The following is a 13,021-nucleotide window of genomic DNA, read 5'->3' as shown; positions in this document are numbered from 1 at the left end:
AGTCAAATGTTTATAGCTGTGGACCCCAGTAAAATGACGATGGTGGATTAGTTGCAGCGGTTTCTTCCCTATAAATTCCATATTATTTTACTTCTCATTAAACTCAGCTGACTTTAGGAGCGTAAGTTTGCTGGAGTAACACCTTCTGATGTGTAGGTGTACCAGCGGAAGCAGGACTTAATGTCGGAAACTAAATTCAGGATCTCAGACCAAGAAAGAGATTATGTAGGTGTGCCTAAAATGACACAGGGATCTGAGTGGAGTAGTCTGTCACTGCAGTGTGCTACTTGAGCTTTCCAGAGCTTTCAGGTCTTTTGATCAAGCTCCTTGCTACATATAGCTGTTAAAAGAGTATTAAGAGTAGAAGTATTCCAGCTATCCACATTTTACAAAGGTATGTTTCAACAGAGCTGAAAAGGAACTAAAATGATCAGGTCTTAGCATGGTAGGCTGTTTCAGATTTGGCGATTCCCATTAAATATCATTATGTTAAATCCCTTTGTGCTGAAAATAGATTAAATCTACAGTTGCTGTGCCTCCTGACAGAACTGTTAAAGGTCTGTGCTATATATATTTCTGACTAAAGCTTCAGGAACAGTGCAAAAGTTATTTCCTTTGCTGGAGTGATTTGTTCAGGAACGTGCAGAAGGCCTTGCAGTAGCTGCTGGTTCTGCAAGGAGCTTTTGGGAGGAGATGCCTGAACCTCCTGTGGTGCTGGGAAATGTGCCTGTACTTTCATTTCATGATCAGCCATAAAATACTGTTATAAAATATTAATCACTAGCTTGCTATGAATTTTACTGGATTTTTATATGGGGTGGGTTGTGTTTTGGTTTTTTTTTTTTGGTAGAAGGCTGCGTTAGAGGTTCAGTGTCAGAAACTGTAGTAGAGCCCTACAGCATTGATTTAAATGGCCAGATCAATGAAAGCATACGCGGGTGGCACTTTAGTGAACCTCTCTAATTAGGAGCGTAGGATTTGCTATCAGTGGTCTACTGAGCCTATGAATCTACATCCTGTTTCCAGCAGCCCCTTTCTGATGGAAGTAATCCACCCCACTTTCTCCTTCCCCAGTAATGCAGGAGGTCAGCAGAGGTTTGTTCTTCATCCCAAAGACAGTGAATTCGGAACTTGGGTCTTTGCCAGTGTGTCCGTAAATGACCTTTAGGAATCCCAGACTGGTTTGGGTTGGAAGGGACCTTAAAGCTCATCCAGTTCCAACTCCCTGCTATGGGCAAGGACACCTTCCACTAGACCACGTTGCTCCAAGCCCCGTCCAACCTGGCCTTGAACACTGCCAGGGATGGGGCATCCACAGCTTCTCTGGGCAACCTGTGCCAGTGCCTCACCACCCTCACAGGGAAGAACTTCTGCCTAAAATCTCATCTTAATCTCCCCTCTGTCAGGTTAAAGCCATTCCCCCTTGTTCTGTCCCTACAGGCCCTTGTCCAAAGCCCTTTTCTAGGTTTCTTGTTGGTCCCTTTAGGCACTGGAAGCTGCTTTAAGGTCTCCCTGGAGCTTTCTCTTCTCCAGGCTGACAATACTCATAAATACTGATAAAAGTACTTTTCTATAGTTCTGAACTGTAATCACTAACAGAGATTACCTGTTTCCTGTTAGGAGGGGTATTTCTTAAATTCTTCATAAATATGCACATACATTTGACTGGAAAGGTCTCTGCTTTTGGGAGACAGACTGTAGTGGAGAAAGGGGAACTAAGGAGTTTTCACTGTAACCTCCATCCTCTAGAACCTCTTTTTCCTATATTGCCTTGGCCTCCACCATAGATGGGGACGTTGCCCTTTTTTGAGGTTAATCTGGTGCCAGATGTGCAGCTTTAACCCTTAGCAATTGTCTTCTAACTATATAATTGCCATATAGATCATGATATAGAAAGCACTCCAAACCCTTTAAATGAAAGCAGAAGGAACTAAGCTGGAAGCAGGGTTAGCATAGACAATTTAATTTGGAGAGTTATCAGTCAGTAGAAGATTCAGTTAGGTTTGTATCTGTGAAACAGATGGCCAGCTGCAAGGTGATTAGATTAGCTTTGTTATGTTTGTGGGAATTAATTCAGCATTTTATTTTGTTGTTGCTTGGGGAAAAAAAAAAAGAAGAAAAACAACTTGCATGATTTGGTAGCTGTTTAGCAGGAACAATTTATGAAGATCACCTTATTCTTTTGTGTCAAATGTGGCAAAACCCTGGGGAGCCCTAGGCATGAAGAAAGCTTTTGGCTGTAGCCTTGATTTCCAGGGTGTGTAGCAATATAGTAAATGACAGAAATAGTAAAGGATCAGAAATGCTACCACCTATAGAATCATTGAATGGTTTGTGTTGGAAGGGACCTTAAAGCTCATCCAGTTCCAACCCCCTGCCACAGGCAGGGACACCTTCCACTAGACCAGGTTGCTCCAAGCCCCGTCCAACCTGGCCTTGAACACTGCCAGGGATGGGGCAGCCACAGCTTCTCTGGGCAACCTGAGCCATCGCCTCACCACCCTCACTGGGAGGAATTTCCTAATATCTAACCTTAATCTCCCCTGTTTAAGCTTAAATTCACCATCCCTTGTCTTATCACTATAGTCCCTGACGGAGAGTCCCTCTCTGGCATCCTTGTAGGCCCCCTTCAGATATTGGAAGGCTGCTATGAGGTCTCCACACAGCTTCTTTTCCCCAGGCTAAATGTGGATATGGATGAACATGAGCTGTGGATAAATAGTTGTTAGGTTTTTCAAATGTGAAAATTTTATCTCAAGGTCTCATTAGCAAAACATTTTAAGGGCAGTCCTCCCCATCTGTGTGTTGACACAAGTATATATTCTTTTTTCCCTGTTGAAAAGTGAGGATCAAATTTTTAAAATGCTGGAAATGTAGCACTTGTTTATGTTTTTGTTTTGTTTTTTTTTAAGTATCTGAAGTTTCTGGAAGTGTGGTGATTCATTTTGATGGCCACATGGAAGCTAAGCTTTTGGGATTATCTGGCTCTGACTGGGATGCTGAACCCTTCTGAGATTTTCAGTCTTTTCGTGCATGTTTGGGATGGAGTTTTTGCTGCACAAATTCATGCTCAGCTGTCACGAAGTATTTTTCACTCTTTTAGAAATGCAGCTTAAAATAAAAATAGGTCTTTCAAAAGTAGGTCGCACCTAAGATTTGTCTAGCCAACTGTCCCAGTTGTGACAGTGCCCAAGAGCAGGAGGGGCATTACAAGAGCATTACAAAAACAGAAGCATGGGTGGAATATACAAAAACTTAGAAGATAATTGGCCACTTCTCATTCTTACTCTGATCATCTATAATCTTTAGAAATAATGGCATTAGGATGTAATTCTCCAGTGACCAACCTCAGTGCAGCATTCCTATTCAGAATGAGTGCTAAGTAATTGAGACTTGAGTACATGCCTGAAGCAGGTGTGTGGTCAAGTGCTTCCTCAAGTTTGGGTCTTGTTTTCCTTTTGTTCCTTCCACCCACAGATTTTGCATTGCTCTTGCTTGGCAGATAACAGCAATGAATAATAGGTTGTTGGCCTTCAGAACTCAGTTGCACTGATTTTGCATCCCTGTCTTGGTTACATCTTGCCTTGTGTCCTTCCAAGAGACACAAGAGAGCACTACCTCTCACCAACTTCTGGCAACTTCAGAAGCATTGCTCTTGTGCGAAGTCTTAAACACTGGACTACATTATGTTTTACAGAGAAAGGCAGTGCACATGATTCATGGCTTTTTGAGTGGCATTAGACATCCTGTTCACAGGAGCCGGGGATAGTGTTGTGGTGACTTCAGGGTCTTGGTATGGACTAAACCTGTCCAGCCCCAGGTCCTGAAGACTCAATTTCTTCAATCGAACACTATGCAGACCCCAAATGAAATGGTGTATTGCCCTTCTTGGCTAAAAGAGGGCTAGGAGTTGGTGTCTCGGGTGAAACAAAGGCCAATTTCTGTAATACCGTAATCCCCACGGCAAATTGCTTTTGTTGAAAATTAAGAAAAGCCTTTACAGGGTTTCTGGATCAGAAAACTTTCATCTTCACACGTTGCTAGGAGTTGTAATGGATTAGTCATGTGCCTTTGAGACCAATTTTACTTCCCTTTGGAGTTGCTTCACAACTGTGAATGTTGTTTTGGTGAATTAATCCTCTAACTATTCATGAGAATATACAATAGAGGAATGAATGCGTGCTTAAGATGCTACATGGCAAGTCAGGTTTCATTTCCAGCCCTCTTCAGATTGTTATTCGCTTTTGGAGATAATTTTACTTATCCTTGTTCCCTCAGAATGCAGTACAGCAGCAATAGTTTGTTTTGATCCTGCACACTGGTGTGGCTCTCTGCCCAGAGGAGGTGACCCTGAAGCCATACAACTTTGTAACCCCAGGTGAAAAATAGCAGTGAAATGATAGCAGCTGTTTGGAGCAGTCTTGTTGCACCTTTTCCAAGCAAAGAGAATTAGTGTGTCTTCATTAGAAAAGTTTAGAAGACTTTATTTCCTGTCACAGGCTGAAATTACACTGAGTTTTTAGGAACAGACCATGTCAAGTATTGTTGTATTGGATGCTCATAGCATAAAGCTATATTTAAGACTCTAGCAGCCTGAAGTTAGATCTCTGTCCCTTCTTCAATGGTCAGGGTTTTGGGGGGTGGGGAACATGTGCAGACCTCCTTCCTTCTCCCACTCCATTCAGTGCCTGTCTTTGGATTAGTAGAGCTGTTGCTCTTAGCATGGTCCTGGGCACATCAGAGGCACAGCACTTCATGCTGTGCAGGTAAAACAGCTACTTCATGTCTTGGATTGTCACAGCCTATTATGTTCTCTTCAAACTCAATCAAAGCCCTGTTTGTCCCCAGAGCAAACACATGCCTTTGCTGGTGGTGAGTGGGCTTTGCTGGAGGGGAGCACTAGTTGGAGACAGCATGGCTACAGAGGTATTTACTTTTCATGGAGCACTTAAAAGACCCACATAGATTTTGCTCTGGCAGAAGTGTGCTTTTTGCAAAATAAGCAGTTAAAATGTCAAGACATCTATCCTTCAGCTTGGCACAAGGCGAGCTGAAGCAGTCATCTCACGTTGGCAATATTGGCAATGTTATGTTTTTAGTACAATTAATTCTGGCAAAGCAGCTGGGAAGGGCCAGTTCTCTGTATTTTTTGGGAATGCCAGCAATGTGGCCAAACTATGAGATTTAGAGTGAGTTGTATGTTGTGGGGTCCTGCCAGAGGACAGCCCTTGGTATCTGCACTGAACCTTGCTCAGCAGGGTCCACTCAGTCTAGTCCAGCCTTAGGCTTTTTAGCTTGCATTTGTGATAGATACAGCCTTCAAATGTTGTGAATGCCCCATCCCTGGCAGGTTGGACAGGGCTTGGACAAGCCTGGCCTAGTGGAAGGTGTCCCTGCCCGCAGCTGGGGGTTGGAACTGGATGAGCTTTAAGGTCCTTTCCAACCCAATCTATTCTATGACTCAATGGTCGATATTGTGAACACTCCAAATTGCAATGAAAGGATGAAGCTGACTATATATGGTATGCAAGATTTTGGGTTTCAGTTCAGAGCATAAATCTCTGCAGGCATTGGGGGGGCATTTAGATGAAGGGGGCTATCTCTATAGTGAGTAGAAAGTCCGCTGATGGTGTAAAATTCAAAATAAACAACAAAAACCCCAAACAAAAACCCACTTTTTTTTGGTAAATGTCTTTCAATGCCCACAGGTGTCTATCACAAAAGAGCTACCAAACATAATGCCTGCTGCTAATAGCTTCATTATTTAAGAGTGTGGTTTAAACCCAGCCACACGGCTTGTCCGCTCACTCCCCCCCTTCTTTCCCTCCCTCTACTCCCAGAGGGACAGAGAGGAGAATTGAAAAGAATGCAACTCCCATGGGTTGAGACAAGAGCAGTCTAGTAACTAAGGTATAACACAAATCACTGCTGCTACCACCAGTAATGATAATGATAAAGGAAATAACAAGAGGAAAGAATACAACACCTCAGCACCAGCCAACAAATAACTCCACCCAACCGAGCACCGACCAACACCTCGTCCAACCCTGCAGTCCCTCGGCCTTCTGGGTAACTCCCCGTTACATCCTGGGCATGACGTGCTGTGGTATGGAATACCTCTTTGGTCAGTTTGGGTCAGGTGTCCTGTCTCTGCTTCCTCCCGGCCTCCCCTCCTCCCTGGCAGAGCATGAGGCTCACAGTCCTTGGTCAGACTAAAACATTTGTGTTATCAGCTCTGTTCCCAGGCCGAAAGTCAAAACACAGCGCTGCACCAGCTACTAAGAAGGAGAAAAAATGACTGCTCCTGCTGAACACAGGACAGAGCGTGTCTATAAAATATATTGGTCCTGTTTGAAATAGATGTTGAACATTGAAACTCTTTGTTAGAGACAGTAGTAAGAGAAGGGAGCAGCGGTTGTGTAAGGGACAAGCTGCAAGGAGTTGTGGGAGTTGTAAAATATGACAGTGTGAGAAATGTGAGCACTGTGCATGCATGACTTCAGCTAAAATTAGCCACCCGAGCTTCATGTGCCAGCATATATGTCATCATTTAACTGTGGACCCCTTGAGAAAGAAGAGCTGGGCTTGAGCAGGATATGTTCACGTTAAATATGCCAATAAGTAGTATGACCTTCCATGTCCCTGCTCGTGGGAGAAGTAAATTTTCCTGTGATCATTATAAAACAGTAAGCAGCTCCTTGATAATGGCAGTGGTGCTGTTGAACAGTAACTTACTTCAGCCTCAGAAGTTTTCTTGTTTCTTTCGCCTTTCTTCTTCAGCTTGCAGCTTCTGATTTTCTGTGGTTTCTCCGGAGTAGCAATGTATCACCTTTCCAGATAAGCCCTTTTCTGTTGCTATTTGTGTGTGGTAGTAATGTAAATGGGTTTATTTCATATATGAGAACTGTGATATGTGGAAATAATTTGGTGTGCACTTTAGGCAACTTTTTATAGTCCATTTGCTTCTCTTGTTCTCTCAGGTCAATTATATTTTGTTGGCATGGGATAAATTACTTGATTTACTGTGGCCAAATATGTGTTGGAATGGGTTTTGCTGGTTAGCTCAGCAAGCTTAAATTCTCTTTCACTTTTGGATATGCAAAGAAATGATGCAGGTGTGAATGAAATCTCATTTCTATGCAGGATTTAAAACATTTGGCAAGGGGGAACAAGAGAGTGGACACCTGCTTGGCTTAGTGTGTGGCTCCAGCTTGAAGAGGCTTTGTATGTGGCAAATGTGGATAATGGGAGCCCGGGGAGCAGAGCTCTCTGGATACCAGCATAGTTGCCAACCTTGCTTCACCTTCTAGCTGGTGTGTAGGAAAATGTTGTTTGCTATGAAATATTTACCCCTCTGTATAGGCAGTGCCTGACAATAATGGGGTTCAGAAACTGTATGGTTGGGAAGGAGGGAAGAAAACATCCTTTTTTCCCTCTTTCATGTTACATGTAGTAAAATATCCAGTAGGCTTATAGTAAGAAAGGTGCCATTCAGGCAATTTAAAGCGTATTACTTGTTTAGCATCCCCCAAAGATCTGCTTTACACCAACTGGGAGGAAGGGGTGCCTGCCCTGAAGTGTGGGCAACCAAAGGCTCTGTTACTAGAGAGGCTTCCAAGCTAAAATTTACACACACACTTGGCTGGATGTGCTGTGAGTCAGCCAGTTGCTTTTGAATAGTAGTCATATGCATGAGAATAGCTCTCCCCAGCCGGGAATAAGGCTTTCAAAAGAGAGAGAAATAAATAGTCCCGGTGGTGTTTGCTTAAATTACCCATTTCCCTATTTAACTTCCAAAGGGTAGTTAATGTCCATAAGTGTCCAGTAAAATGAAATATTCAGTGGAATACCTCCCACCAACTGACTAATAATTTAAAGCTGTTCCAACAAACACTTGCACATGTGAATAGAATAAATCAGTTAAGTTTGGTTCCGCTTAATAAACGGCAAAAAGGAAGCAGAGTTAACCTCTTGTCTCCTCAGAGAAGTGGGAACTGAGACCTCAGTTGGTTACAGCTGCATTCCCATAGTTGATGATAACTGGAAAGTTCCATCACTTTAGATAATGAATAATGTCTTACTGGCATCGTATTAGATATTAATTGATAATCAATTATCACAACAACTATTTTTAGGGGATTGCAAATGTATGGATTCCTTTTGGGAAGGTCATTTTACCATCTCACCTGCCCATCGTTGCCTCAGACTTGGAGTTTCTGGGGGTTTCCTCCCAGTTTGCTAGTCCTGGTGCCAAGATGCTGGTAGGATGGAGTAATAAGCAAGTCCCCAGTTCCCCATCCTGACTTTCAGGGGGGTTCCAGTGTCTCTGAGAGATGCTGGAGAGGAGACAGATTGCAGCCTAAGGCTGGTGTGTCCACACCAACCTAACCATTCACTGCCTACCCTGTATGTCCTCTTCTGCCTCTGAGCTGAGCATCACTGGGGGCTCATGCACATCCCTATGGTCAGTGGATTTTGCTTCCTATTCTACTCTCTACATACCTGTAGCTGCATCCTTAAAGAAAAGGAGCACACAAAACTCCTTGTTCAAACCCCATTAATATCTTTCATTTAATGTGGGCACACAGCGTCTGTTCTGTGCCCTGCTTTTTAAGCTGCTTTCTTTTTTTTCTTGCAAGATTTTGCATTGGAGAAAAAAAACCCAGTCTTTTGGGTAGTAGCTTTCTTCATTCTAGAAGAGCCAGTACTGTGTTTTTAGTGGGATTTGTGTCATGGTACAGATGTATAGATACTGACTTGCTTCAGGATTTAAGGGCATGGGGGCAAGTACAGCCACAAATTGTCAAAAATCTCTGAAAAAGATTTGTGACAGATGCTGTTAAACTTGGTGGGTTTTGGTGGTGTTGTTTTGTTTGTTTGTTTTTTAGCACGTGCTTCTTATTGTCTTTTTGCCAGTAACTCGGCAATATACCAGCCATAATGTTGTTGGGGCCATAATCCCAACATACTTTGAAAACTGCTGCTATCTTTAGTGTGCTCCCTTGGAGCCAGAGATGCTTCTGAGATGAGCTTTGAAGCTATACCTTTGGCTTTTAGCTATATACCCCTGGACTTTGGAGTCGGATACCTGTAAAGATCATTGTGTTGGAGTGTAGCATGGATCAGCACAAGACTGCAATTAGTGTTACCAGTCAAAAATGTTTTTTTTAATGACACTGCATGTGTAAACCCCATTACATTGAGCAGCAGTGAGCATCTGATGGGCTTTCCTCCCCTGCAGTACTGGAACAACTGCAGGCATTCTCATTATAGCATTATCTTAATATACACTTTCTGGTATTTTAGGTTTCAGGGTGTTTTTCTGCATGTGAACATCAGTATGCAGCATGGCTCAGGTTAGCAGCAACACAGGCGTTGCATTGTAATGGGCGTTGTGATAGAGTTCATTGATGTGCTAACCCTGTTGTTCAGTCATGGAAATAGCCTTGCTCTGCTTTAATTATGCTGCATGATGTCAAAAAGACACTCTTCGGCTGTTACCAAATTCCCAGTAATTATCGGAAGAAGCAGAGCCTGGTTAGGAGCTGACATGTAGAGGGAGTAACAAGGAAGAGGTTCAGGCATATTTTCTACTTGCTTGCTTAGAAGAGGGAAATTCTTTTTGATTAGTTTTGTGTGAAGCCTTTCCTCTTTATGACCATATTTCAGAATAGGAGTTGGGAGGCAAAAAACATTGGGTAGTTGGTGTCCCTATTTGGAACTGAATTCCACTTAAAGGAGACCCTGGAGTACATAGCAATATCTAGTACCTTAATCTAATTGCAGCTCCATAGCTATACTGGATCTCCTTCATGATCTTTAAAGGATCTTCCTGGATTTATTGCGTTCATGAGTTTATTCATGCTCTGTTTCCTGGGTTATACTGACTGTGGGAGCAGAGGAATATGGTCCTACAGATGCTGTGTTTGGCCCTATCTGCCAGCAGATCAAGAAGAACCTGCCTATTGGCATGTCTGAGAAGCCCAGGTATTGGCCTGTTGCCTCTAAAATGTGTTGGGGTAAAGGAATACTGTGGTTTGAGATGCCAGCTTCAGACTGTTATGGCTCCTAGACAAACTAATTTATTTGGCTGTTTGGTTGCCTTTTCCAAGGATAAAAGACTCTGAATTACTCTAAGTAGAAAGAAGCTTGAGGGTTTTTGCTTTTCCCTGTCAGTATGTACCCCAGCCCACCCCAAGTGCTTTGTGGTAGCTGTGTGGTCTGGAAGAAACAACCTGATGTGCAAAAAGCTCCTTTTCTGCTGATTCAGTGTTCAAATGCGGGGCAGGCAGACTGAGGTGTGATAGATGTAGTCTCTTGGTGCAGTTACTTGAAACTCGAAGTGGCAAGAAAATGCAGAGGTCTCCTACCTGGAAAGCAAGACTTCTCTCATCTGAAACATACTTTAAACAAGCAGGTATAAAGCTAAGGGAAGGGGAAGGGGAGAAACCCCACTGAATTTCTAAATGTGGTGTTCTTCCTGATTTAAGACTTACTAATGTTGAGGCCCTTTTCTTTACAAACAGCTTTGCAAGGCGTTAGGGGGTTCTTGGTTGTTTGGTTGTTTGGGGGGTTTTTTTGCTCAAGACCTTGCTACTTTGTGCAATAGTATTTTAGCTCTGACTCATAATGCACTGAATATTTCCAAAATCAATATTTATCTGTAACACTCTTAATTAAAACCTGATGGATTGAAAAGGGGGGAGGAGAGGGGAAAAGGAAAAAAAAACCTTTCACATTTGTTTTTAATTTGTTCCCAGTTAATTTGATTCCTGGGATCATGGACTACAGAGAAATAATCTGCCCAACAGCTGAGTCAACCTTTAACAAAAGCCAGAACTTAGACCTGAGTTAAACATTAAACTGGCTGGTTTAAGGCACAAAGACCTGCTAATGGTGATAATGCCCAAATCACATTGTATGCTTGGATTCCTTAGGTAAAATAATGAAGCTGCTTCCAGTGATTTTCATACTGTGTGAAATCACTGCAAGTTTTTAAAAGCCCATACTTTAATATATATATGCTTTATAGAGAATATTTATCATACAATATATGTAAAATATAAATATATTTAGTATAATATATATGAAATATATACCATATGATCTTGAAGGTCTTTTCCAACTTGGTTGATTCCATGACTCCATATATTATATATATGTGTATAATACAGCAGTTATCTGTTGGGTTATAGTGGATCAAGTCTTTCGTATCACAAGATTTTCCATTTTTTTAATAAGGTGACTTCAGGTAATATTCATGTGAATATTCAAACTTGTGACTTTGTCACCTATTTGCTGAAAAGGTGAGCATTTAAAATTCCTCTGCAGAGACAGGCATATACAAATGGGAAGTTTCTCAGCAGTGTTTTCCTACTCCTTTTATTATTGTTTTCTCACTTATTTGCCTGGGTTTGAACATTTGAAAACACTATGTGCTTTGAAACATTTTTCATGTGTCTAGAAATAGCAACCATTGTACACTAGTTTTTTTTCTTTCACTTGTTTGTATGGAAAAGGAAAAGAAACATTGGGAATCATATTTGTGTAGCACGTTACAAAGACTTGCAACAAACACGTTTTGAAAACATGCTGGAAAGTTTCCATAATTAGCTTCGTATATACCATAAAAAATGAGCAGTGGACCATGAGGAGGTACTACAATATGCCTGTATAATACTGCATCCATAAGAATGCTTCAGAGCTCCTAAATAAATAGCCTAGTCAGGTTAAAAATACATGAATACAATTGCATGTTACGCATATTGCAAAATAATGTGGTATAATAAAGGTTTTTAGAGAAACAAAGTTTTAGTATACTTTTATTTCCCTGCAAAAGGCTTTCCTAAACAACTGCCTGAATCAAATAGTATTCCACACCCTTAGATACCCCAAACCCAAATATTTTCGCTATCCTGGTGCAAATTATTGTCATATCATGGTTTGAGTTGGAAAAGGACCTGTTACTGATGCATTTAATGGAATATTTTGTAACCAGCAGAAAAGCTCTGCTTGCAGTTCCTGATACCAAACGCAGACATTGACTTCAGCACACAGGGTAGGGCTTACAAGAATAATTTGCCAACCAGAGGGAGTTTTGTTATGTGTTATTGGAGACACTGAATCAGACAGGGGGTATTTGGGGGTGTTTCCAGTTGTCTCCTTCACCAGGAGGATTTGTGAGGGGAATTAGGGACTTCTTTGCTGCGGTTCTGTTTATTTACAGGGCATGAATATAAGATCTGGTGTTTGCGGATGCAGCAGGAATTAGTGCAGTAGGAAGCAGCTATGAAACGGCAGTTTTGCAATGCCAGGCATGCATTTTCACTCTGCCACTTCACTGAAAAATCAATCCTAACTAGCTCTCAAGGTCTTGCTGATGCTGTAATTTCAGGCTCTGCCAGGAGAGGTCTCCACTGCCTGTTCTCCGTTCCTGTGTTGTGTTAACTCCAGGGCTAATCCAAGCGTTTATTTGATTGCACGATGATCTGCATCATGGAAACCGATGCATCAAAGTATAACCTTATATTTGCTGAAAGTTCTTCTGTGGTGAATTAGGACGTTCATCACAGCCATCCCATTAAAAGCAACGTAGTTATTGTGTTTGTTAAGTTGGTTGTCAGCTGAATTGCAGTAACAGTGTAGGATGGACCCTTGTGATTGTGAAGTGAGTGGTTTGCAACCTGTTTGCTGCTCTGTCTTGTAGATAAGGAAGCTAGAACCATTGATTGTGAAGTGAGTGGTTTGCAACCTGTTTGCTGCTCTGTCTTGTAGATAAGGAAGCTAGAACCATACAGCCGCAAAGCAGGTGAAGTTAATCCTAGTTCCTTGATGTCATTGGATCTTTAAAAATAGCTTCCTGTTGCGGAAAATGTTTTCTTGTAACAGGAGCTAAGGAACGCAATGTCTGGTTTGTGCAGAGTGTGGGTTGGTTAGGAGTTTATTCCCTTTTCTTCTTTCAGGCAGCCAGGGAAATCACTCCTGTCTACTCAGAGTTTTTCATTGAGATGGTTTTCATTGA

The 13,021-nt window shown here is 42.0% G+C and overlaps 1 protein-coding gene across 2 annotated transcripts in view; it reads left to right on the top strand.

Moving 5' to 3' along the window:
- NAV2 (neuron navigator 2) overlaps positions 1 to 13,021 on the top strand; it is a 223,542-nt gene that overhangs the window by 48,709 nt on the left and 161,812 nt on the right. The gene's annotated exons all lie outside the window — the stretch shown is intronic.

The sequence above is a fragment of the Lathamus discolor genome, chromosome 6 (assembly GCF_037157495.1).
Source record: "Lathamus discolor isolate bLatDis1 chromosome 6, bLatDis1.hap1, whole genome shotgun sequence".
NCBI lineage: Eukaryota > Metazoa > Chordata > Aves > Psittaciformes > Psittacidae > Lathamus > Lathamus discolor.
This window is presented reverse-complemented; position numbering and strand designations above follow the sequence as displayed.